The 23,519-nt window shown below is 48.0% G+C and overlaps 1 pseudogene; it reads right to left on the bottom strand.

Annotated features, from left to right (window-relative positions):
• Positions 1-1,160: 1,160 nt before the first annotated feature.
• Positions 1,161-11,072, bottom strand: LOC136487013 (disease resistance protein Pik-2-like; annotated as a pseudogene).
• Between the last annotated feature and the right edge of the window lie 12,447 nt (positions 11,073-23,519).

The following is a 23,519-nucleotide window of genomic DNA, read 5'->3' as shown; positions in this document are numbered from 1 at the left end:
CATCTATAATGATTGATCTTGTGCATCTCGATTGGTTCTTTACAATTCTCGTCAGCATCTGACATAGTCTGCTTGTTTTATTTTTATCTCAAGATCCGTAAGTCCGATTGACGTGATTCCAGTTGGGTTAGTTTCGTAATTTCATCTAGTTTAATCTGACAAATTTTTAGGTCGATCGGAGTTATGGATTTTCGTCCACATCAGGTTTACTAGGTACATAGAGTTCTGGCCAGATTTGAAAAACGTGATTTAATCAGGTTTTATGTTTAGGGGAAGGGTTAGAAATTATTTTTGACTTCCGCGACCATTCACCCCCCTCTGGTCGTCCGTTTCGATCCTTCATCCAGCAGAGCTAGGACTCGGGAGCTGTAAGGCCAGCACCTCCGCGACAGGAGTACAAGCTGGAGCCAGCCAAACCGAAGGGTGTACAAACCGCATCTGTATGGAACTAGGAAAAAAAATCATGATGTTTCGCCAGCCTTGCAATCTCAAGCGCCGTGCCGCTTTATCTGCAGCTTGCCTAGCAAGTTGCGATCCCAAGCGGCAGGGGCCGCGCATGCGCTGTTTCGCTTGCCTGATGCAGAGGCGACGCCGCTCGTCCACTCACACGCAGACTTGTAGAAGCCTTGATCTGGTGGCCACGGAGATCTCTTTTCCTGAACTATAAACACCGCTAACAAAATGACGATCCCGTCTAACTTTCTTCTGAAGCTTATATGATATTATATTTTCTAGAAGCTTATTTGATATCATATTTTCTAGAAGCTACGGAATTGTTATTTCCTCGGCATCAGGTAGCAAGCTAGGGAGCCTTTGTGAGCAGCACTCAAGGCTGACAGACTGTTGCAAGTATCTGAATGTGGTGACACGAGTAGCATCCATTTAATCAAGTAAGAAATAAAGATTCGATTCATATCTGCAATAGAGGAAGGATAATTTATACAAATTATTAAACATAAGAATGATTGATTATGCTAGTTTTCACTTGAATACCGATTTGTGGGACTTTTTTTTTTTGTTTTTTTAACCGAATTTTCAAATGAATTTTACCATATTATATATAAAAATTTTGACGCGGCATACACATACCTTATAGCAAAATCCTAGATCCGTCACTCAAATGAATGTCAACAGGTATATAAAGAGTTCTTCACTGGTAACATGCATTATTCATATATTATTATGCTGAAGTTAGCTAGGGATACAAGTCATAGACTGGACCAAGCATAGTAGGGGAGAGAGGGAAGGGAAATAAAAATAGCAGCAGCCGAGTAGTCCTCCAAATAAATGTGAATGGATGCGGAGGCAATGAGCATCAAGACCAACCTGGTTCCTCCTTCAAAACAGGCTTCATTTCCCTCGGATGCTCATCAAGTTGGCTCTGCAAGTGTTGCTTCACCTTGTCATCATAGGATCCACTAAGTGTGACTTCCCTGAGATCGCCTAGCTCCTTTATCCCTGTAAATTTCAGGGACATTACATCATAGCAGCGGATCTTCAGGACCTCAAGCCAATGCATTACCATAGGTTCAAACGTAACAGCCTTTAACCTGAAATTGCAAGCAATCTCGAGGACAAAGAGTTGGCGAAAACATTCCCTGAACCGGAGCTCTCCATATTGGTAAATACATGAGGAGGTCCATAGGCGAAGAAAGACACAAAGTCCATAGGCTTGGTAAATACATGAGGAGGTCCACCTCATCTTGCGTTATCATGTCCATCTGTAATTTCAATTTATTAAGATTGATTAGCTCCTTGATCCATGCTGGCAACTTGCCTACCCATCCGTATAGCTTAAGGCTCCGTAGTTCCTCGGGAGGGGAGGAAATGGCATCCAAACACCCAGCTTGATTCTTGTCGAGCCACACTGACAAGGATTGCAAATGGGCTAGACCTGAGATAGCAGAACACAACCCCTGACAGTTTTCCAGATTGACACCAGACACTCCAAGCTTACGCAATTGCGTTCCAAGCTTACGCAATTGCGTGAGGTTCTTGAGCTCTTCCAGAATAGCCTGCCCGCTTGCAACACTGACGTCGATGACACTGACATTATGTAAGGCCATCATTCTCCCAATCCCTCGAGGCACCTCCACGCCACCATTACGAGAGCCAGGAAGCAGCTGCCAGTGGCGTGCCCACAGCTCCACCGTCCGGACCCAGGACACCACAGTAGCAGCACGTGGCGTAATCAAGGATGGCGACGACGTTGATGCTGCTTCTGGTGGTGTTGGTGCTGGAAGGCTACTTTCAACAGTAGTGTTAGAGTCATCACCCATTAGAACAGTGGTACCGGCACGAATGTGCTGCAGCTTCTGTAGCTTTGTGATGCTTGCTGGCAGCGTGACTATGGAGGTGTGTCTGATATCCAGAGTTTGGAGCTGCCTTAGGCGACCAAAGGAATCTGGCAGAGTTCTGATCTCTTGGCACCTTCTAAGGGAGAGGAACTTGAGGCGGGGCAGCAGCTTGGCTATCGGTTCCAGGTCACCATCAGTTACTGATGATGCGTCCTCCAGATCAAGCACCCGGAGTAGCCTCATCTTGTCTGAGATGAAGAATGACTCCCACTTGCCAGAAACGGTCAGTGACCGCAGATGTGAGAAGTCGATGCTCTGATACACAATCCTTTCTCTGTCCCAGGTGCTCCCTATGGTGAGATGTCGTCCTGTGTGTTGCGAATTCACGCTGCAGTGATCCTCCAGTGCAAATACAAGGTTCTCTTCCATTGACCGTGAGATAATGTATTCACGAATGAAACCATTGACTTGGCACAAGGGCATCCTCATGAGAAAGCTCAAACTTGTCGACCCTGGCACTTGGATCATGTTTAGCATGCATAGATCGTAGAAGGAGTCCTCCCCATTCTCCTCAGCAGTCTTTTCCTTGGTGTCCCTGGAGTAGCCTTCAGCGATCCAACGCCGCACCAAACGCCTCCGCCGAATTTTATGGTTCAAAGGGAAGATTGACAGATAGAAGATACATGGCTTGAGCGAATCCTTGCAGGAATGAAAGTAGGAATGCACCCAGGCAAACAGATTCTGTAAACTACCAAACTCTTGGCGGTTCTCCAACTCCCACATAAAATTATCAGTGGGGAATGGCCATCCGTCGGCCGTGAAATCAGCAATAGCAACTATCAGTTTGGGAAGTCCACCACACTTGTGTAGGATACTTTTTGCTCGCTCAGTGACGGCAGGGCTTGGGTCAGATGGCCAGAAAGTGTTCGCCTTCTCCGATGCCTGTCAACGAATGAGTTTTTTTTGTAAAGATGAGCAATAATTTAGATACGAAGTTTACTAGAAAGCTAGCCAGACCTACAGTTAATTAGTATAATCACGCGTTTAGGTGTTCAAATTGCAAACTAAGAGTTGCACCACCAATCGGAGCCAAAGATAAAAAAGAAAAAAATGTATGATTATTATCAGACCAATGTGGAACCAAGCAACCCTTAAATCTACATATAAAGGAACCCAACTAAATTTCCATTGAAATTACCTACCAATGCAATTATGAAAGATAATATCAAGTAGACTCCTAAGTTTCCATGGAAATTACCCATATATGCATTAAGAAAGATAATCCAAATTAACTCCCAACATTTGCATCAAATCAGCCAGCTATGTGACTTCTCACTACAATAGATGACCCAAGTAAACACTTAAATTGGCATAAGAAATAGCTAGTCCCCTCCTCTGATCAAGTTAAAATAACATATCCCCTTAAATTTATTTCTAATTTACTAGCATCTACTGTTACAAAGAAAGTTAATAAACCACAAATTATGCCCATATATGTTTTTAAATAACCACTTCTATAACCATTAGTATATAAACGATTAGTTTAGTGTAAACATACATGCCCCCTATGTCACCATAAAGACCAGGACTACATGAGAGATAAATATATATTTTATGATTTAGAAATAATAAAAAATGCTCCCTTTATCAATCACATACCAATGCCATTAAAAATTCATTTAAAAATATATTAATGGTCCACAACAATTAATTGTGTATGCTTTTACAATAGATGTATTCTATACATTGACTCATATAACATATCTACACAATTGTTTAACTGTACAAAATATGCTTTATTTTATGATAATGTACTAATAGACTAATAATTACTTGAAAGCATAAATTTAAAGTTTATAGCGACAAAACGACTATTTTCGTGATTGTAGTAACTAACATACAGTTTATGCCTCAAATTAATTCTTTCATAAATATAAGTATAGGTTTCAATAAAATACACAATAATCATTAGTATTTTAACTTAAAACGAAGATAAAAACTCTAGCAATTAATAAGAATATATTTTGAAAAAACATCTAGATTCTTGATGTCATGTTATAGGGGCTACAACAAGAAAGGATATAGCTTAAACTAAGGTCTTAACCAAACACGTACCCAAAGTTTAAATATTGATACCTATCACAATAGATTTAAAGTTTAAAATATGTGTGGGTATATCCACACATATAGTTTAAACTAAGGCCTTCTAACAAATTTCACCCTCCACTGTTATAAAAAAGAAAAATATCACATAAATCTATATGTAAATATCAACATAAGTACAACATATGCTTTTTTCTAAACTACTTGACCACTCTTAAGTTTTGACTTTTGAGGGATATTTAATTTATTTTTTAACTATACAGGTAGGGGTGGTAATTGAAATACACATTGAAGGGGTTATTTATATTATATTTGTCAATGGTAGATATGGGTTTTGGAAAATCAAGTTTATGTGTTACTTTGTATTATTTTTCATAATGGTAGTGGCAGGGTGGGTAATTTAGATACAAATTTAGTGGATTATTGTAATTTATTTTTATTATGATAGATGTAGGTAATATACACATAAATTTTGGAGGTTACTTTATGTGTTTTTTCATAACAGTAGAGGTGTGTAATTTTTTTAGAAAATGGATGCAATAGCTACTATTGGCCCTAACAATTAGTATACCAGATTAAAGGTCGATACTTTTTTTTTATTATAATTAGAATTATAGGATTTATCATTTTTTAGCACCGCAAGGAATAATGTGGAGGCTTGGTTCAAGGCCTCCAATTATTAGTTACATTAAGATTTCTTTTTTTTTTGCGAAAAAGTTACATTAAGATTTCGACGTGGGTTACTGTGCACTACTAACATTAACATTGCGTGGAGGGTATTTGCATATGGCAACCTGATTAAAATTTTGTACTAGCACTTATGTAGACAACCCACTTTGAGAATATTTGAAAGATATGTGCATATGGGTGGTTATAAGTATGGTTACCCTTTTCTTGAAGAGCTCAAGTGCCTCGTCAATTTCTAGGCCTTGAACGTTCCAGCAGTTTTTTGAACAGAATGTGGCAACACTTTCTTCATTTGCAATGACAATGATACGGCTTCTATTATTACTTTCTATGGCCAAGGCTGCTCTTATCAATTTCCACTCTTCCGTGGATTGCAGACCGTCAATAACAATGAGACAGTCATGTTTTTGCAGAAGCTTACGACACTCTTGAACTGGGTCCCTGATTCTCAATATGCTCCCAGGTTGGAGCGATCCCGAGTGCAAATCCAAGAGTAAGCTCCATGAGAAGTCCCTTAAATTGAATGGATGTGATACATCCACCCAACCGAACTTTTTAAAAATTCCGCTTTGATCAATCACTTGCTTGTAGTAGACATGTTTGACGATATATGATTTGCCAACCCCAGCAATCCCATACACAGGTCGCACTATTCGACTGTTGTCGTAAAGGTTCCTTATATCTGCCTGGCGGCCAACAGGTTGAAATTCATCCAACCATTTCTTTGCGTCTTCCATCTTGATGGCTCTCTCCACATCCTCATCCATGTTCTGCAAGCAGTGCCCGGGGAAAAATTAGCGTATCTGGTACATCGAAATGGCATTTCAACGAATCGGAGCAATTCTCATTGTTATTTCAACTCTACAGACAATGAGCTGGTCATGGTTTTATTCTTTGAACTTTATTAATCTTCAATCGTCTGATTACCTAGTTTTATCTACACCGCTGAGTGGAAAGCATTTAAAAATGTTGCCATGGAAATCACTAAGATTCGTGCATATGTGGAGATGTGGTTGTAGAAAACATTTCTCCTAAGCCATATATTTAGTGGTTTTGGTGACTTTAGTAATAATTAGTCATTGGGGGTTAACATTTGTGTCAAGTTTGTCATATACACCTTGTCAAAATTAACTTAGCGGTTAATGCAGTCAAGGAAAACAATAATTTCCTTGGAGGTGAAGAGCAGCCAAGGAAACAACAATTACCTTGGCGGTCTAGAGTGTTTCTTTGGAGGTAGTTGGCCCTCAAGAAAATTAGTTTACTTGGCGGCTATCGACCCCAAGAAAACTACTTTCCTTGGCGGTTGTAACATTTTCTTGGCCCTTTGCCAAATTAAGTATGGCCCCAGTTTACTTGGTGGCCAGCCTCCAAGGAAATCATCCTTGAGTGCCAAAACCGCCAAGGAAACTAATTTCCCTTGTCTTTTATCCTTGAGTGAATTTGCTTGACGGTTTGTGGCCAAGGATCATTTCCTTGGCGGTTTAACCCCTTTCCTTGGTGGTTTTTGGCACTCAAGGTAATTCGGGATTTGTGGCAGTGATATGTGGAGATGTGGTTGTAGAAAACATTTCTCCTAAGCCATATATTTGGTGATTTTGGTGACTTTAGTGATAATTAGTCATTGGGGGTTAACATTTGTGTCAAGTTTGTCATATACACCTTGTTAGGTCTTCAGGATGTAAAGCAAGCAGATTGCATGAAGATTGGATGAAAAAATATGTAAAAATATTGGAACTTCAATGCAAAACGACTTGATCCAATGATTTGGTGCAAGAAAGAAAGCAGCATCAGAGAATCCGCAGTACCAGTAATTAATGGAAGATAGAATTAAGAGAAAAGAAGATGATCTAGTCGGGTGGTTCATGAAATGAAAACTCACCTGAGTATTCAATGGTATATATGCACAGTGCTGAAAACAAAACATGTGGAACAATGGTTGATCTGATAGTTGACACAAAATACAAGCCCCGAAGAGTATTGAAGCAGCAGTTTTCCAGCAAGGGTGTCGGGTACCTTAGAACGGGGTACCCCAAGCAAACATCAAACGGGTCGCTAAAATCCCCTCTGAAAAATGAAGCTAGAAGGTAAGCCGTGGGCCCCTCACCTGCCACGACCGAGCCCACTGGGTCCTCCTCCTCGCCTCGAGCCTCGAGCAGGAGGTCTCGGCATCCTGACGCAAACTCCGCCTCGCGCGAGGCTCCCCAGGGAAGGCCTCGGCAAGGAGCGCCGTCTCCGTCTCGCCCGAGGCTCTCCAGGGAAGGCCTCGGCAAGGGATACATTCTCCGTATCGCGCGAGGCATCTCGCGCGAGGCCTTGGCAAGGAGCCCGATCTCCGTCTCGCGCGAGGCCTCAGTCTCCGTGTCGCTCGAGGCCGGGTCGCCCGCAGCCCGTCATCCCCCGCCTCGACCGACCCCCCGGACAACGTGTCGTGTCCCATTAATGCCTCAACCACTCCCGCAATCTCAGCCGGACAAACGGCTCAACGCCACAGAATGGCCGACGCGACCCGAGGTCGCATCAGCGCCATACCGGCTGGGACAGGGTACGGCGGGGATTACCGGCCACTGTGTCCTAACGCTGTATCCACGATCAGCGCCATACCGGCTGGGACAGGGTACGGCGGGGATTACCGGCCACTGTGTCCTAACGCTGTATCCACGATCAGCGCCGTACCAGCTGGGACAGGGTACGGCGGGGATTACCGGCCACTGTGTCCTAACACTGTACCCATGATCAGCCGCCCACTCGAAGCCTCGGCACTGTACACCAAGGTCTCGGCTATCTTGGGGTTCACGCCTGCCGAGACCCCTCCACCACGGTGCAGCCTCGACACCGACCAAGTCTCGGCCTCGCGCGCAGTCCATCCACAGTAGCCTGCACGTCCACCGCCGCACCCACTCCGAAGCAATCCCGGGGCTCCCACGACGCACAGGATCTGATGGGACGGCCACGCCGCCCCAGTGCTCCAAGGACGGGCCACTCCGACGACCACACCGCCACAGGAACAGGCTACAGGGCCCGGACACGCCGCCTCTGTTCACACGGCGTCGTATAGTTAGCTCATGTACCGTCCTAGTCCTCCCTTAGGCTATAAAAGGAGAGGACTTGGGCTCTTTTAGGGGGGGGGGAACACCGGGTAACACCCAGACACATACACACACATTCCTGCCGCCTGAGAGCAACGTCTCAAGCGGCCCGCGCGACACCCTGCCGAGACCTGGGACCAGCTCCCTCTCTCCTTTAGCTTGTAACCCCCTACTACGAGCACCTCGGTGCAAGGAATACAAGATCGATCTCTCAGACTGGACGTAGGGCCTCGATTGCCTGAACCAGTATAAACCTTGTGTCTCTTTGCATCACCATCCGGAATCGGGAGCACGCAGAACAAATTCACTGGTTGGTTGAGGACCCCCCGGTCCGAAACACCGACAGTTGGCGCGCCAGGTAGGGGACGCTGCGTGTCGTTTTCGTCATCCCAGCAGGATCCGGATGGCAGACCCCATACGACCATTGCGTCTCGGCACCGTGGTTTGGTTCGGGACCCTAGAGTTCATGTCTCTAGGGCATGAGTACGACATGGTGCTCCTCACTCCTCGAGCCCCACCGTCCGACGATGAAGTTACACCCCGGTAGCCCAGGCGCAGGCGGCGTCCGGGCGGCCGCTCTCGCCGCGCTCGCCAAGCACGGCACGAACAAGGCCACCCCGACGCTACGCGAATCTGGGGCGACACGCCACCCCCCACCGATGTCCTACGACCAGCTGTTGGCACAGGGTCCCTGGCTGGGGACCTATCTAGCCTGAGCTTGGACAAAGGAAACTTGCCTGTGGCACGCGGCGATGCCCAGTCGTCAAGCTCCGCTCCACCACTCCCTGAAGAGCCGACCCCGATGGGGCAGAATCGGGAGACGGCACCGTCCCCATACCCCTTTGGGTTGAGAAATGCCACCGCCTCTTACGCCTACGCTTACACTGCCGCTCACGAGCACCCCTCGGAACACCGCCAGCACTTCGCTCTCGACCTGAGCACCTACTCCGACTCCTCGGACGAGGACGAGGCATGGCCTGAGGTGGATTTCTCCGGACTCCACAACCCTGGGGCTTTGCGCCAGTTCTTGGCCGCAAGCGACTACTGCTTCGGCTACTCCGACTCCGACGACGAAGGCACCTACGACCCCACTCGTGAATGTTTTCATGTCGGGCTCAGGATGCCGAGGGCGGGCGAAGAGGACGAGGGGGCAGGTAGCCGTTCCCCGCTCCGCCCCGGCGCGGGCGTCGCTACACCTCCACGCGCCGTCCTGCCGGCCGCATGAAATGAGAACGTCGCTCTTGCGCGACCTCAGCGCCCAGACCTAGAATAGCACCGTGAGCTCTAGGCCAAGGTCGAGCAAGACCAACTCCTTCTGCAGCAGCTTCGAGACTCTCTCGAACAGGAACAGCGAGGTTACGGCGAAGGCGGGGGAGCCCGACGGAGGGCCCTCGACATGCATCACCGCATCCATAACGACGAAGGGAGTGAGCAACCCCCGATCTTCAATCGCGCTAGCCAGAACATCACGGCTGCGGCAATGTTGGTTCGCGCAATGCCCGAGCCTTCTACCACGGAGGGTCGGTGGGTCCGCGGCGAGCTCCGAGATCTCCTAGAGACCGCTGCGGTTCAGCAGGCCGAGAGTTCCGCCTCCCGACGGCATAGGGGTGTCTCGAACCTGCCCGTGGCACCGCCTCGGCAGGACAGGGAAGCCTCAGCTCGTCTCGAACCTGCTCGAGCACCGATAGCCCACAAGGTCCCCGTGCTTCTTGACTGCCTCGACAATCGACACGAGGTGCAGGGAGACCACGAGGTGGTCGGCCGACGACGACGCCACGACGGTGAGGGGCCTGCCCGAGGCTACCACGTGCACCGAGGTGGCCGCTACAACAGCGAGGAAGACCGCAGTCCTTCTCCTGAGCCTCCTGGCCCTCGAGTCTTTAGCAGAGCTATCCGTGTCGCCCAGTTCCCGGCCCGTTTTCGGCAACCAGCCAACCTCGCGAAATACAGCGGTGAGACCAACCTCAAACTCTGGCTTGCCGACTACCGCCTGGCCTGCCAGCTAGGTGGCGCGGATGATGACCTGCTCATCATCCGTAACCTCCCCTTGCTCTTGTCAGACTCGGCGCGAGCCTGGCTCGAGCACCTCCCTCCCTCACAAATCCACGACTGGCGCGATTTGGTTAGGGTCTTCGTTGGGAATTTCTAGGGCACATACGTACGGCCCGGAAACTCCTGGGACCTTAAGAGTTGCCGCCAGAAACCAGGCAAGTCTCTCCGAGATTTCATCCGGCGCTTCTCCAAGCAGTGCACCGAGTTGCCCAGCATCGGCGACTCGAAGATCGTCCAGGCTTTCCTCTCCGGCACCACCTGCCGAGACCTGGTGCGGGAGCTAGGTCGGAACATGCCACACACCGCTGTTGCGCTCCTCGACATCGCCACCAACTTCGCCTCGGGCGAGGAGGCCATCGGTGCCATCTTCCCTGACAGCGACGCCAAGGGAAAACAGAGGGACGAGGCCCCCGATGCCTCAGCCTCCCACCTCCCTAAGAGAAAGAAAAAGGGGCGCCCAGGGAAGCAGGAGGTCATGGAGGCTGATCTGGTCGGGGCCGTAGAACGCAAGAATCCCCGAGGCCCCAAAGGCCCTAGGCCTTTCGACGACATGCTCAAGAAACCATGCCCTTATCACCAAGGCCCGGTCAAGCATGCCCTCGAGGATTGCTCCATGCTACGACGTTACTACGCCAGGCTCGGGCTCCCCGACGACGACGCCAAGCAGAAGGGCGCCAGCGACCGGGACGAGGACAAGGACGACGGGTTCCCCGAGGTACGCAATGCCTTCATGATCTTCGGCGGGCCCTCGGCGTGCCTTACGGCGCGACAGCGCAAGAGGGAACGCCGGGAGGTCTTCTCGGTCAAGGTGGCCACCCCCCAGTACCTTGACTAGTCTCAGGAGGCGATCACCTTCGATTGAGATGATCACCCTGACCATGTTCCGAATCTCGGGCAGTACCCACTGGTTGTCGACCCTATCATCGGCAACACCCGACTCTCCAAGGTGTTGATGGACGGAGGCAGCGGCCTCAACATCCTCTACGCCAACACCCTGGAGCTCTTGGAGATCGACCGGTCGAGGCTCCGAGGCGATGTCGCACCCATCCACGGCATCGTGCCAGGGAAGCACATGCGACCCCTCGGGCGCATCGACCTTCCTATCTGCTTCGGCACCCCCTCCAACTACCGCAAGGAAGTCCTCACCTTCGAGGTAGTCGGGTTCGGGGGAGCCTACCACGCCATTCTGGGGCGGCCGTGCTACGCCAAGTTCATGGCAGTGCCCAACTATACCTACCTCAAGCTCAAGATGCCAGGCCCTAGCAGTGTCATCACGACTGAGTCCACGTACGAACATGCATACGACTGCGACGTTGAATGCATCGAGTACGCCGAGGCTCTTGCGAAGGCCGAGACCCTCATCGCCCACCTCGACCAACTCAGTGGCGAGGTGCCTAACTCCAAGCGTCGCGCAGGGGCGTTCAAGCCCGCGGAAACCATCAAACTCATCCCAGTCGACCCCGCCTGCCCCGACGACCAGGCGCTGAGGATCAGCGCCACCCTCGACATCAAATAGGAAGCCGTGCTCGTCAACTTCCTCCGTGCGAATGCCGACATATTTGCATGGAGTCCCTCGGATATGCCGGGCATACCGAGGGAAGTCGCCGAGCACGCCTTGGACGTCCGAGCCGGCTCTAGACCGGTACGGCAACGCCTGCGCCGCTTCGACGAGGAAAAGCGTAGGGCCATCGGTGAGGAGGTGCAGAAACTACTGGCGGCCGGGTTCATCAAGGAAGTATTCCACCCGGAGTGGTTGGCTAACCCTGTGTTAGTTAGGAAGAAAAGTGGGAAATGGAGGATGTGTGTAGACTATACCGGTTTGAACAAAGCCTGTCCAAAAGTCCCCTTCCCATTACCCCGAATCGATCAGATTGTTGACTCCACGGCGGGATGCGAAACCCTGTCTTTCCTTGATGCGTATTCTGGTTACCATCAAATCAAGATGAAAGAGTCTGACCAGCTCGCGACTTCTTTCATCACACCATTCGGCATGTACTGCTACGTGACGATGCCCTTCAGCCTTAGAAACGCCGGTGCCACGTACCAGCGGTGCATGACCCAGGTCTTTGGCGACAACATTGGGCGGACCATCGAGGCCTACGTAGACGACATCGTGGTCAAGACCAGAAAGGCCGAGGTGAAAGGATCAAGATGCCCAAGAGGGGGGGGGGGTGAATTGGGCTAATTCTAAATTCTCTTGCAATAATCAAATCCTACGGATAGCCCAATTAACCCCTTGTGCCTAGAAAAGTGTTTATATCAAACTAATGCACAACAACCTCGCAACCTATGTTCCAAACTTACTCTAGCAAGCAATTCTATGGATGTAAAACAAGTATCGAATTGCTCAAAGTAAATACTCAAAGTAAGTACTAAAAGTAAGTAGAGAGAGAAAGGAACGCGGCGATGTTTTGCCGAGGTATCGGAGAGTCGCCACTCCCCACTAGTCCTCGTTGGAGCACCCGCGCAAGGGTGTAGCTCCCCCTTGATCCGCGCAAGGATCAAGTGCTCTCTACGGGTTGATTCTTCGACACTCCGTCGCGGCGAATCACCCAAAACCGCTCACAACTTGAGTTGGGTCACCCACAAGCTCCGCCGGGTGAACACCAAACTCCCAATCACCACCAAGCCGTCTAGGTGATGGCGATCACCAAGAGTAACAAGCACGAACTCTCACTTGACCACGCGAAGCCTAATGAGAAGATGGATGCACACTTTGCTACTCTTGATTTGCTAGTGAGGCTACTCTCTTGGATTCTCAAATCACAAACACCTCACTAGGACCTTGCTCTTCTTGGCACTCACAAACGTGTTTCTCAGCTGTTGGAATGAGCAAAAGATGCTCCACTCACGAGTGGAGCTTCTATTTATAAGCCAGCCTGAAAAACGAACCGTTATGAGCTTCTGCGGGATGACCGGACGCTCCGATCGTTTTGACCGGACGCTGCGGTCAGTTCAACCCGCGTACAGTTTTCAAGTGATGACCGGACGCTGTCAGGGTCCGGTCAGTACCGACCGGACACGTCCGGTCGCTCTTGGATGCTTACTGTAAACGACTGGACACTGGATACTTAGGGTCCGGTCACACTGACCGGACGCGTCCGGTCACTCTTTCCCAAGTCTGGACCCTTACTGGAGTCGACCGGACGCTGGCCCTCAGCGTCCGGTTACATGACCTCCCAGCGTCCGGTCACACCAGACTTGTTCACCTCAATCAAATGAACTGACCGGACCCTGCGGCCAGCGTCCGGTTGCACCGGAGCCAGCGTCCGGTTGCACCGGAGCCAGCGTCCGGTCAGTGTTTGACCCTCCATTCACTTCCAACGTTCGAACACATGTGAATGATGTTTGCTCCAAAGGATCTAAGGCATTCATAGGAGCTACCTAGAGCTAGTTTTAACAAGTGTGCATCACACCTAACTCACTAGACTCAACTAGGTCAAGCTACCCGTTCATACCCCCCTTCATAGTACGGCCAAAGGAAAAAACAAAGTCCTAAACTACTCTAAGTGTCTCTCCAACTCCAATTGACACTTAGAACTAGTTATCCTTAACCTTGTCGTCCGTCCTTTGAAAACCGAAATGATTTCCATCGTAGGGGCATGACAACCTCGATTGCCCAATCGATCTCCATTACCATGACCTAACTTAATTGCCTCTGCAAAACACACGTTAGTCATAGTAATCTTGTATTAACATTAATCACCGAAATCCAACTAGGGGCCTAGATGCTTTCAATCTCCCCCTTTTTGGTGATTGATGACAATACCACCTCGAGTATGTTATGGAGTGAGGTTTTTGACGGGCTTGGTTCATATAACCTTTTGTCAATAAGAACAAAAGAGTTAGTCAAGCTTATATGACCCAAGCCAACACAATGTACTCAAAGGATATGAATTAAGCATGAGTACAAATAACAAAGCTCATTTGCTTCGTAGTATAAACACGGAAGCAAAAGCAAATGAGCATTACACAAGTGATATGACATATAGATAAAGCAAAGTAGAAGTCACACATGTCAAATATCACAACCACGTAGATAGCACTATCACATATATATAATAGTATGCATGAAAGTAAACACACGAATGCATAAGTAATAGTGTATCACACAAATAAAACTCCAAATGTATATAATAAGCTAATACTAGATAACTAGCTCCCCCTAAAACTCGCTCCCCCTAAGTCTACATACTCAAACCCTCTCCCCCTTTGGCGTCAAACACCAAAACCTAAGGGTCGGACGGTGGGGCTGCAGCGGACGAGTCGGGCGCTGAAGTACGTGGAGCAAGATGGAACTGGGCGCCATCATCATCTGACCCTGAGCTCTGAACTGATTGACCCTCTGAAGCAGGAAGTGTCGCTGAAGCGGTCTGGGTCTGAGCTGGGGCTGGTGCTGCCTGTGAAGCTGCAAGTATGTCTGTCGTAGGATCTGACGAGGCGACAGACGAGGGGAGCCTCTGAGTAGTCATGATAGCTGGAGCTGCTGTAGACGGACCGGCAGTATGCATGTGAGGCGGAGTAGGCATGCCGGTCAACTCGCTGAATGATGCTCCAAGACTCCTGGAGACTGACGACTCAGGCACGAATAGAGAGGAAGTCTGCTCTGGTGAGAAACCCATGTGATAAGGAGTGAACTGCGGGGCTACACCAGGTGAAGCTAACCACTGGGACACCTGTACAGGAGGTGAAGGAAACAGAGCTGGAGGCTGTCCCTGACTCTGAAGCCCGATGGGCTGTACTGCTGGAGTCGTCGAAGTGGTAGGCGGCTGTGCAAGCTAGGGCAAAGTCTGTGGCAGTGGGATCCCAATGGCTGTCACTACATGCTGCATGAATCCCATGAGCTGCTGCTGCATAAGTAACTGCTGGTGCTGAAGAAGCTGCTGCTACCACTGAAACTCGTCCTGACGAGCCTGAAACTATGCGAAGTTGGCAGCTGTCTCTTGTGCCTGTCGTGTCTGATCCTGCTGCATCCGCTCAAGAATAGCAATGAGAGCGGGGTCTGTCTGTGGAGCAGGTGGAGCAGAACTGGAGCTACCTGCCTCTGCATCGTGTCTGCGTGGAGGCATCTGAGGTATAGGCTGGTAGTCGTCGTCAGAGCTGTCACTATACTCACTCACCTCCTACTGTGCCTCTAGCTCCTCCTCCTCAGTGGCTGCAATCCCTCTGATGATCTCATCCTGCTGAGTTGCGGACTCTGGCACATCGGGACGACGGCTAGGCTGTCTGGGTGCCTAAGGAGTGGCGTGTCTGATCCTCTGTGACAGGTTGTAAGCCGGGAACTCTGTGGTGGCACCTATATACTCATCCATCATACCAGGGGGCTTATCAAGCACTATTCTGTGGATGAGGAACGTGATCCAGTGAGCATAGGGAAGCTTCCTGCGACCCTTGAATCCCTCAGCTATAGTATCCTCCATCTCTGAAAGAAGGAGGTCCCAGATGTCAAACACTGTCATCTGCATGATGGCATTGAGAAGCCAGAGCTGTAAGCGAGTCAGGCCCTCCCTGTATCCCAACCTGGGAAGCAGTGTCCTCCTGATGATGGCCTCTAGTATCCTCGCTGTAGGAGTCAAGTCACTGGGGTTCCTGCTCGACCCCTCTCCAAACGGCTCCTTGAAGCAATGGCGCACTAAATCTGTAGGGGACACCAACCCTCCATGGGGACGCCTGGGAGGTCCCTGCTGTCCATAGCAAACCTCATGCAGCTTTATAGGCTGCTCCTAGAGCCTCAGTACCTCTCTGGCCCTGCTACTCGTCACTCTATAGTCTTTGCCTCTGAAAGCAAAGTGAATGAATCTATGATGTGGATCGATGTAGAGTGAGGCATAAAACTGACGGACCCAAGATGGTACATATATGCCCGTCCGTCCAATCAAATCTGTCAGTCCTGGCAAATATGACAAGTATTGCCGAATGCTCTCTCCGGCTGCTGCCACAATGGACTCTATCTGACAGACCCTCTGTGATCTGAACACTGCCCCACTGTTAAGATATGCATTGTAGAAATCCTCCTGCAGTGGCATGTAGAACCCCTCAGCTGCTCTCTCATCCCTCCTCGGAGGAAACCAAACCTCAAACTCGACAAACCACAGCTGCTGAACCTGCCTGGCTGTAGCGGCCCTCAAGTCGAGGTGAACCACTGGAGGCGGACCCTGTGGTCTGGGCGGAGGGCGTGAACCCCTGCGCTGTGTAACTGGCCTCGGTGGAACTACAGCACTGGTACGACTCGAGCGGCATAGCTGAGGTGCTGGCTCGGTCTCCTGACTCTCCTGAGTCTCCTGGGCTGGCTGAGGCTCTGCTGGTGGGGGCTGCTGCTGTGCTGACGGACCCTCCTCAATGGCGACCCGTCGTCCTGCAAACGTGGCAGTCCCAGCTGGACTACCGTGACGACGCTCAACCTCCTCAATCACAGCTCTGACTGCGGGTGAAACTGGCTGATCTGCAATGACAACTCCGCTGCGAGTACCACCTCTCTCGGCACGCTCTGTGGCCTCTGCAACAGCTGCTGCTCTCGCTGTCTCTGCATCGGGGTACTTGCACTTCTTGGATGTCAACTGCTTGGTTGACTTGCCCTTGGATCCGGCTGGCTGACGAGGTGGGGGCCTCCGATCATCATCACCTGGGCCACCACCAACATTCTTGGTGCGAGCCATCTGAACTGACAAGATGGTGAACTGTCGCTGATGAAGATCAACTGTCAAACTGCCGCTTTCGAGGCTTGGCCTCGATCCTTACTCGCGAGCTTGGCTCCGAGTTAACTGCCAACTGCCAGACGAAACACAACGGAACCGACTCGCTGCACGATAGAATAGATGGATATACAAATAACTACCATATATCTAATAGATGCGAAATCCTAATAGAGAAAGCAATGTAGATGCGAACTTGAATCGAGTGGCTTTCTACCTGACGATCAGCGATTCGAGAATAGATAAGATGTCATGCGGGGGATCCTCGGAACCGGGCTAGGGTTAGGGTAGAAGTCCTGAATGTGATGGAGAATCAGAGACTGCAAATTGATCTAGGTCACCATTGTATAGATCAAGATTGCCAAGAAAAAAAGAAATTTTCTTACCAAACAAGAAGATAGTAGGGCTCGGGCACATGAATTGATGACCAGCAGATCGGCTCAAAAGGCAACAAGACTGGGCACAGCCGCTGGCGGTGCAGACAAACGGCGAGGTCTTCAGCTCGGCGGTGCGGCAAGGGGGCCGAGCACGGTGGCGCACGGGACGGCGGCGTGGCTACTATCGAGCGGAGGAGGCGCAGGAGGTGGAGGTTCGGCTGCGGGCTCGGCTGGCGAGCGAGGCTGCGGCGGCGCTGCTAGGCAGGGGCACTGAGGCGCGGGCGCGAGGTGACTGGAGCAGGTGGCGCGCAGCTAGGCTATGGCGGCGACTTGGGCGCGGGTCATGGCGGCGCTGCTTGGCGGCTGTTCGGGCTAGGGCACAGTGGGATGCAGAGGACGCGGGTATGGTTATGTAATCCCCCAGAATGTGACAGAAAAGGAAACGGGGAAAAAGAGTCCTGAAAACGCGCGAGATCCACTGACCGGATGCTCCGGTGGTAGCGACCGGACGCTACCACCCAGCGTCCGGTCGATTCCAGAGAGGTCCAAATCCTCTGGAATCGGGACCGGATGCGTCCGGTGGTCCATGACCGGACGCAGGCAGGATCCGGTCAGTACAACTTGATCTTCCTCCGATCGACCGGACGCTGAACCCTTCCTGACCGGACGCACAGACGCAGCGTCCGGTCACTCCTACAGTAGCAGTTCACCTCCTGTGAACTGACCGGACGCTGGACAGCAGCGTCCGGTGCAGCGTCTGGTGCACCTTTTCCAGCAAACCTTTAACCTTCCTTCGCGCTGCCTGTTCCCAATCAAGTCCCAACTTGAATAAGATCCAAATAAACACCAATTGGGACTGATGTGAGTGACCTCTCTCAAACCCTCATATTTTTCAAAATATTTTGCCTTAGGCTATAATTCTTTTTAAGAAAATAGGCAACAAGAGGGCAAATGGAACAAAACGACAAAACAACATTCATGCATATGTAATACTTGTAAGTAAATCTAGTTGCTTGTCAAGTTTGATCCAAGGTTAAGCTTCTTCACACGCTTTTCGGCGGTTATCTTAACCATGTTAGACAAGCCCTATATGCATTGCCACAAATTAAACATGTTGTATATTACAATGAATGCAAGGGACAACACAAGCTCAATTTTTAGTGAAGTTACTAAAATCAAGTACATTGAGCTTGTTCCGCAATCTACAAAATGTAGCCTCATCTAGCGGTTTAGTGAAGATATCCGCTAATTGATCTTCGGATCTTACACCTTCTAGTGATATATCATTTTTAGCTACATGATCTCTTAGAAAGTGATGGCGGATATCTATATGCTTGGTGCGAGAGTGTTGAACCGGATTATTTGCAAGTTTTACCGCACTTTCATTGTCGCACAAAAGAGGTACTTTCTCTAGAACTACTCCATAGTCTAGTAAAGTTTGTTTCATGTATAATATTTGTGCACAACAAGCACCCGCGGCAATGTATTCCGCTTCGGCGGTGGACAAAGCCACACTATTTTGTTTCTTGGAGGACCAAGACACAAGTGATCTACCAAGCAAATGGCACCCTCCGGATGTGCTCTTTCTATCAACTTTGCATCCGGCGTAATCCGAATCAGAATAGCCAATTAATTCAAATAAAGCTCCTTTGGAATACCAAAGGCCAATGCTTGGCGTGTGCTTAAGATACCTAAGGATTCTTTTTACGGCAATTAAATGTGTTTCCTTAGGACTAGCTTGAAACCTAGCACACATACACACACTAAACATGATGTCGGGCCTAGATGCGGTTAAATATAACAAGCTACCAATCATAGAACGGTAGAGAGTTTGATCAACCGAGTTACCTCCCTCATTTAGGTCGAGATGTCCATTGGTAGGCATTGGGGTCTTGATTGGCTTACATTCATCCATCTTGAATCTCTTGAGAAGATCTTTTGTGTATTTCTCTTGAGAGATGAAGATGCCTTCTTTCATTTGCTTGACTTGAAAACCAAGAAAGAATGTAAGCTCACCAATCATTGACATCTCAAACTCCTTAGACATCAATTCACCAAATTCTTTGCATGAGTCTTCATTTGATGATCCAAAGATGATATCATCAACATATACTTGACAAATGAAGATATGCCCATCAAGCTTCTTGGTGAATAGTGTGGTGTCGACCTTCCCAATGGTGAAGCCCTTCTCAATAAGGAAATCCCGAAGGCGCTCATACCAAGCTCTTGGGGCTTGCTTAAGCCCATATAGTGCCTTGGACAACCTATAAACATGATTAGGATATCTAGGGTCTTCAAACCTGGGAGGTTGATCAACATAGACTAGTTCATTAATAAAGCCATTTAAGAATGCACTTTTCACATCCATTTGATATAGTTTCATTTCATGATGTGATGCATATGCAAGAAGGATACGGATGGCTTCTAATCTTGCAACCGGTGCAAAGGTTTCTCCAAAATCTAAACCTTCAACTTGAGAGAACCCCTTTGCCACTAGTCTTGCCTTGTTCCTCACAACAACACCTTGATCATCTTGCTTGTTGCGGAACACCCACTTTGTTCCAATTACTCTTGCACCTTTTGGTCGCTCTTCAAGATTCCAAACTTCATTGCGAGTGAAGTTGTTCAACTCTTCATGCATGGCATTGATCCAATCTGGATCTTTTAGAGCTTCTTCTACCTTGGTAGGCTCATAGCAAGAGACAAAAGAGTGATGAGCAATAAATGAGGTAAGTTTTTGAGATCGAGTCATCACCCCCTTTGTTGGACTCCCTATGATGAGATCTTGAGGATAATCTTGTAGGAGAGGTGTATTTCTTCTATTGACCACTTGAGGAGGAGGTTGTGGAGCATCAACATCTTGTGCTTGTACCACCATTTGCTCATGGGAGATATGAGTATCTTCATTTTCTACTCTCCCAACTTTTTCACCATCTTGTGGTACATTTGATGAAGAGGGTTGGTTAATGACTTGTACATCATCTTCATCATCTTTTGGCTTGATGTCTCCCACCGGAATATTCTTCATAGCCTCCCTCAATGGTTCATCACCTACATCATCAAGATTCTCATGTGCTCCTTGGGAGCCGTTAGATTCATCAAATTCCACATCATATGTTTCTTCAACCAAGCCGGTGGCATGATTAAATACTCTATATGCTTTGGACTTCAATGAGTAACCAACAAGAAAACCTATATCACAACATCTTTGAAACTTCCCTAGGTGTTGCCGCTTCTTGTAGATGTAGCACTTGCAACCAAACACCCTAAAGAAGGAGACGTCCGGCTTCTTCCCATTGAGCAACTCATATGGTGTCTTGACAAGGAACTTTTGAAGAAATAGGCAGTTGGATGCATAACATGCGGTGTTGATTGCTTCCACCCATAGAGCTTCAGGGGTGTTGTACTCATCTAGCATTGTCCTTGCAAGAGTGATCAAAGTCCGGTTCTTCCTCTCAACTACACCATTTTGTTGAGGAGTATAGGTTGCGGAGACTTCATGTTTGATTCCAACTTCATCACAATAAGCTTCTATGTTTGTGTTGTCAAACTCTTTGCCATTGTCACTTCTTATCTTCTTGAGCTTCACTTCAAATTCATTTTGAGCTCTCTTGGCAAACTTCTTGAAACAAGATGCAACTTCGGATTTGTCATGAAGGAAGAACACCCATGTATATCTTGAATAGTCATCCACAATCACAAGACAATAGAGATTTCCTCCCAAACTCTTGTATGTTGTTGGTCCAAATAAATCCATGTGTAGGAGTTCTAGCACTCTTGTGGTTGACATGAAAGCTTTGGTTGGATGAGTGTTTGCAACTTGCTTGCCGGCTTGACATGCACTACAAAGCTTATCCTTCTCAAACTTCACATCCTTCAACCCTCTCACCAAATCATTCTTCATAAGCTTCTTGAGTGAGCTCATCCCAACATGAGCAAGTCTTCTATGCCATAGCCACCCAAGTGTTGTTTTGGTGAATAGGCAAGTCTTCAAGTTTGCATCTTCGGAGGTGAAGTCAACTAGATATAAGTTGTTGTATCTAAATCCATTGAATATCACTTGATTGTCATCTAACTTGGATACAACAACCTCCTTCTCGGTGAATAGGCATTGAAAGCCAAGATCACACAATTGCCCAACGGATAGCAAGTTGAAGCTCAATGAAGCAATATAGAGCACATTGGAGATGGAATGATCATTTGATATTGCCACTTTGCCCAATCCTTTAACCTTGCCCTTTGAATTATCTCCAAATGTTATTTTCTCTTGTCCATCTACCTCTTCATCTAGTGAGGTGAACATACGAGGATCACCGGTCATATGTTGAGTGCAACCACTATCAATAACCCAATGACTTCCACCGGTCTTGTAGTTCACCTACACACAAGAGATTCAAGCTTTAGGGATCCAAGCTTGTTGAGGGCCCTTCACCTTCTCAACAAGTGACTTAGCCACCCAAATTTTCTTAGGCCTACTCTTGTTGGGGGGACCTAAGAACATGACTTTCATCTTTCCACTCGAATCTTTTCTAAGCATGTAGTGAGCATTGAAAGCAAAGGGTCTAGCATGCTTGGGCAAGGGTTGTGGTGGTGGAGTTTGACACTCATGAGCAAAGTGGCCTTCTTGTCCACACTCAAAACATCTCTTTGGCTTTGGCTTTGGCTTTGATTGTTGGTGTTGAGCTTGAGCCTTCTTCTTCTCTACACTTGCCATATATCCAATGCCACTTCTATCCATCTTCATGACGGTATTCATGAGTAGCTCACTTTGGAGATACTTGCCTCTAGCAAACTTGCTCAATCCCACCTTGAGATGCTCTTTCTCCATCTTAAGCTTCTTGTTCTCTTCCTTGAGAATATCATTGTTCTTCTCCTCCTTGAGTTTCTTGATTTCTTCTTTTAGCTTCTCATTCTCAAGGATCACCTCTTTGTCATGATCAAGAGTTTCTAGCACAATGGTGTTGTGACTTTTCATCTCTTCAAGATCTTTCATGAGCTTCTCATTTTCACTCTTGAGCTTGACATACTCATCATAGTCATTGCACTCAACCACTTGCTTGCCCTTGCTACTAGATCCATGCTCAATGCTTTCATCAATTAAATCATCACATGAGGTAGCTATATCAATCTTAACAACATGGTTAGTAGCATCATGTGGCTCATTTGGTAAGAATTCTTGTGCAATAATAAGGGTATCATAATTGATCTTTAGAGTTGCATATTCATCTTTTAGCTTATTGTGACTAGTGATAAGCTCATTGTGCACCCACTCAAGTTTATCATTTTTATCTTTAAGCTCTTTCTTAGAAGATTTGAGCTCCTTGAGTTTGGATGATATAGAATCATTTGTTTCCTTGAGCTCATCATTAGCCTTTTCTAATGTATCACACTTAGCTAAGAGTGAATCATTTTTAGCATCAAGTTTTTCATTTGTAGCTCTACTCTTTCTAATGATCTTAGTATATTTTCTTAGTATTTTGACAAGATCATCATAAGTAGGTGAGTCATCATCATCGCTATCACTATCATCATCACTAGCATGTTCATCATCACTACTATCATCACTCTTAGTTACCTTGCGTTCACCTTTGGCCATAAGGCATAGGTGTGTAGAGGATGATGGCGATGGTGGTGGTGAAGATGCAAGATCAATAGCAATGGCGGCCACTTTTTCATCGTCACTATCATCATCGGATGATCCACTTGATGAATCAATGTCCGTGAGCCAATCACCGACAATGTAGGCCTTGCCACTCTTCTTCTTCTTGTGGAAGTCCCTCTTTTTGCCATCTCTCTTCTTGTATGGCTTGTTCTTTTTCTTTTCATCTTCATCGCTTGACTCATCTTTCTTGCCCTTGTTCTTGAACTTGTCTTTCTTGGGCTTTGTGCATTGATGAGCTAGGTGGCCAAGTTTGCCACAATTGTAGCAATCCATCTCGGAGATTGGCTTTCTTCTTGAGCTAGTAAAAAACTTCTTCTTCTTGCCATCAAACTTGATGCCACTCTTGTTTAGCCTTTTTAGCATCTTGGTGGTCTTCTTCACCATGAGGGCAAGGCTTTCTTCATCATCTTCATCACTTGAGCTCTCATACTCAAGTCTTGCTTTGCCCTTGTCTTGGCTAGCTTTGAATGCTAAGTCCTTCTCTTTCTTCTTTGTAGAGGATGAGCCATCTTGTGGTGTGATGTGCATGTACATCTCATGAGCATTGATCTTTCCCAAGATTT

Source organism: Miscanthus floridulus, chromosome 10 (assembly GCF_019320115.1).
Source record: "Miscanthus floridulus cultivar M001 chromosome 10, ASM1932011v1, whole genome shotgun sequence".
NCBI lineage: Eukaryota > Viridiplantae > Streptophyta > Magnoliopsida > Poales > Poaceae > Miscanthus > Miscanthus floridulus.
Note: the sequence above shows the minus strand (reverse complement) of the source record. Positions and strands in the feature narration are given on the sequence as shown.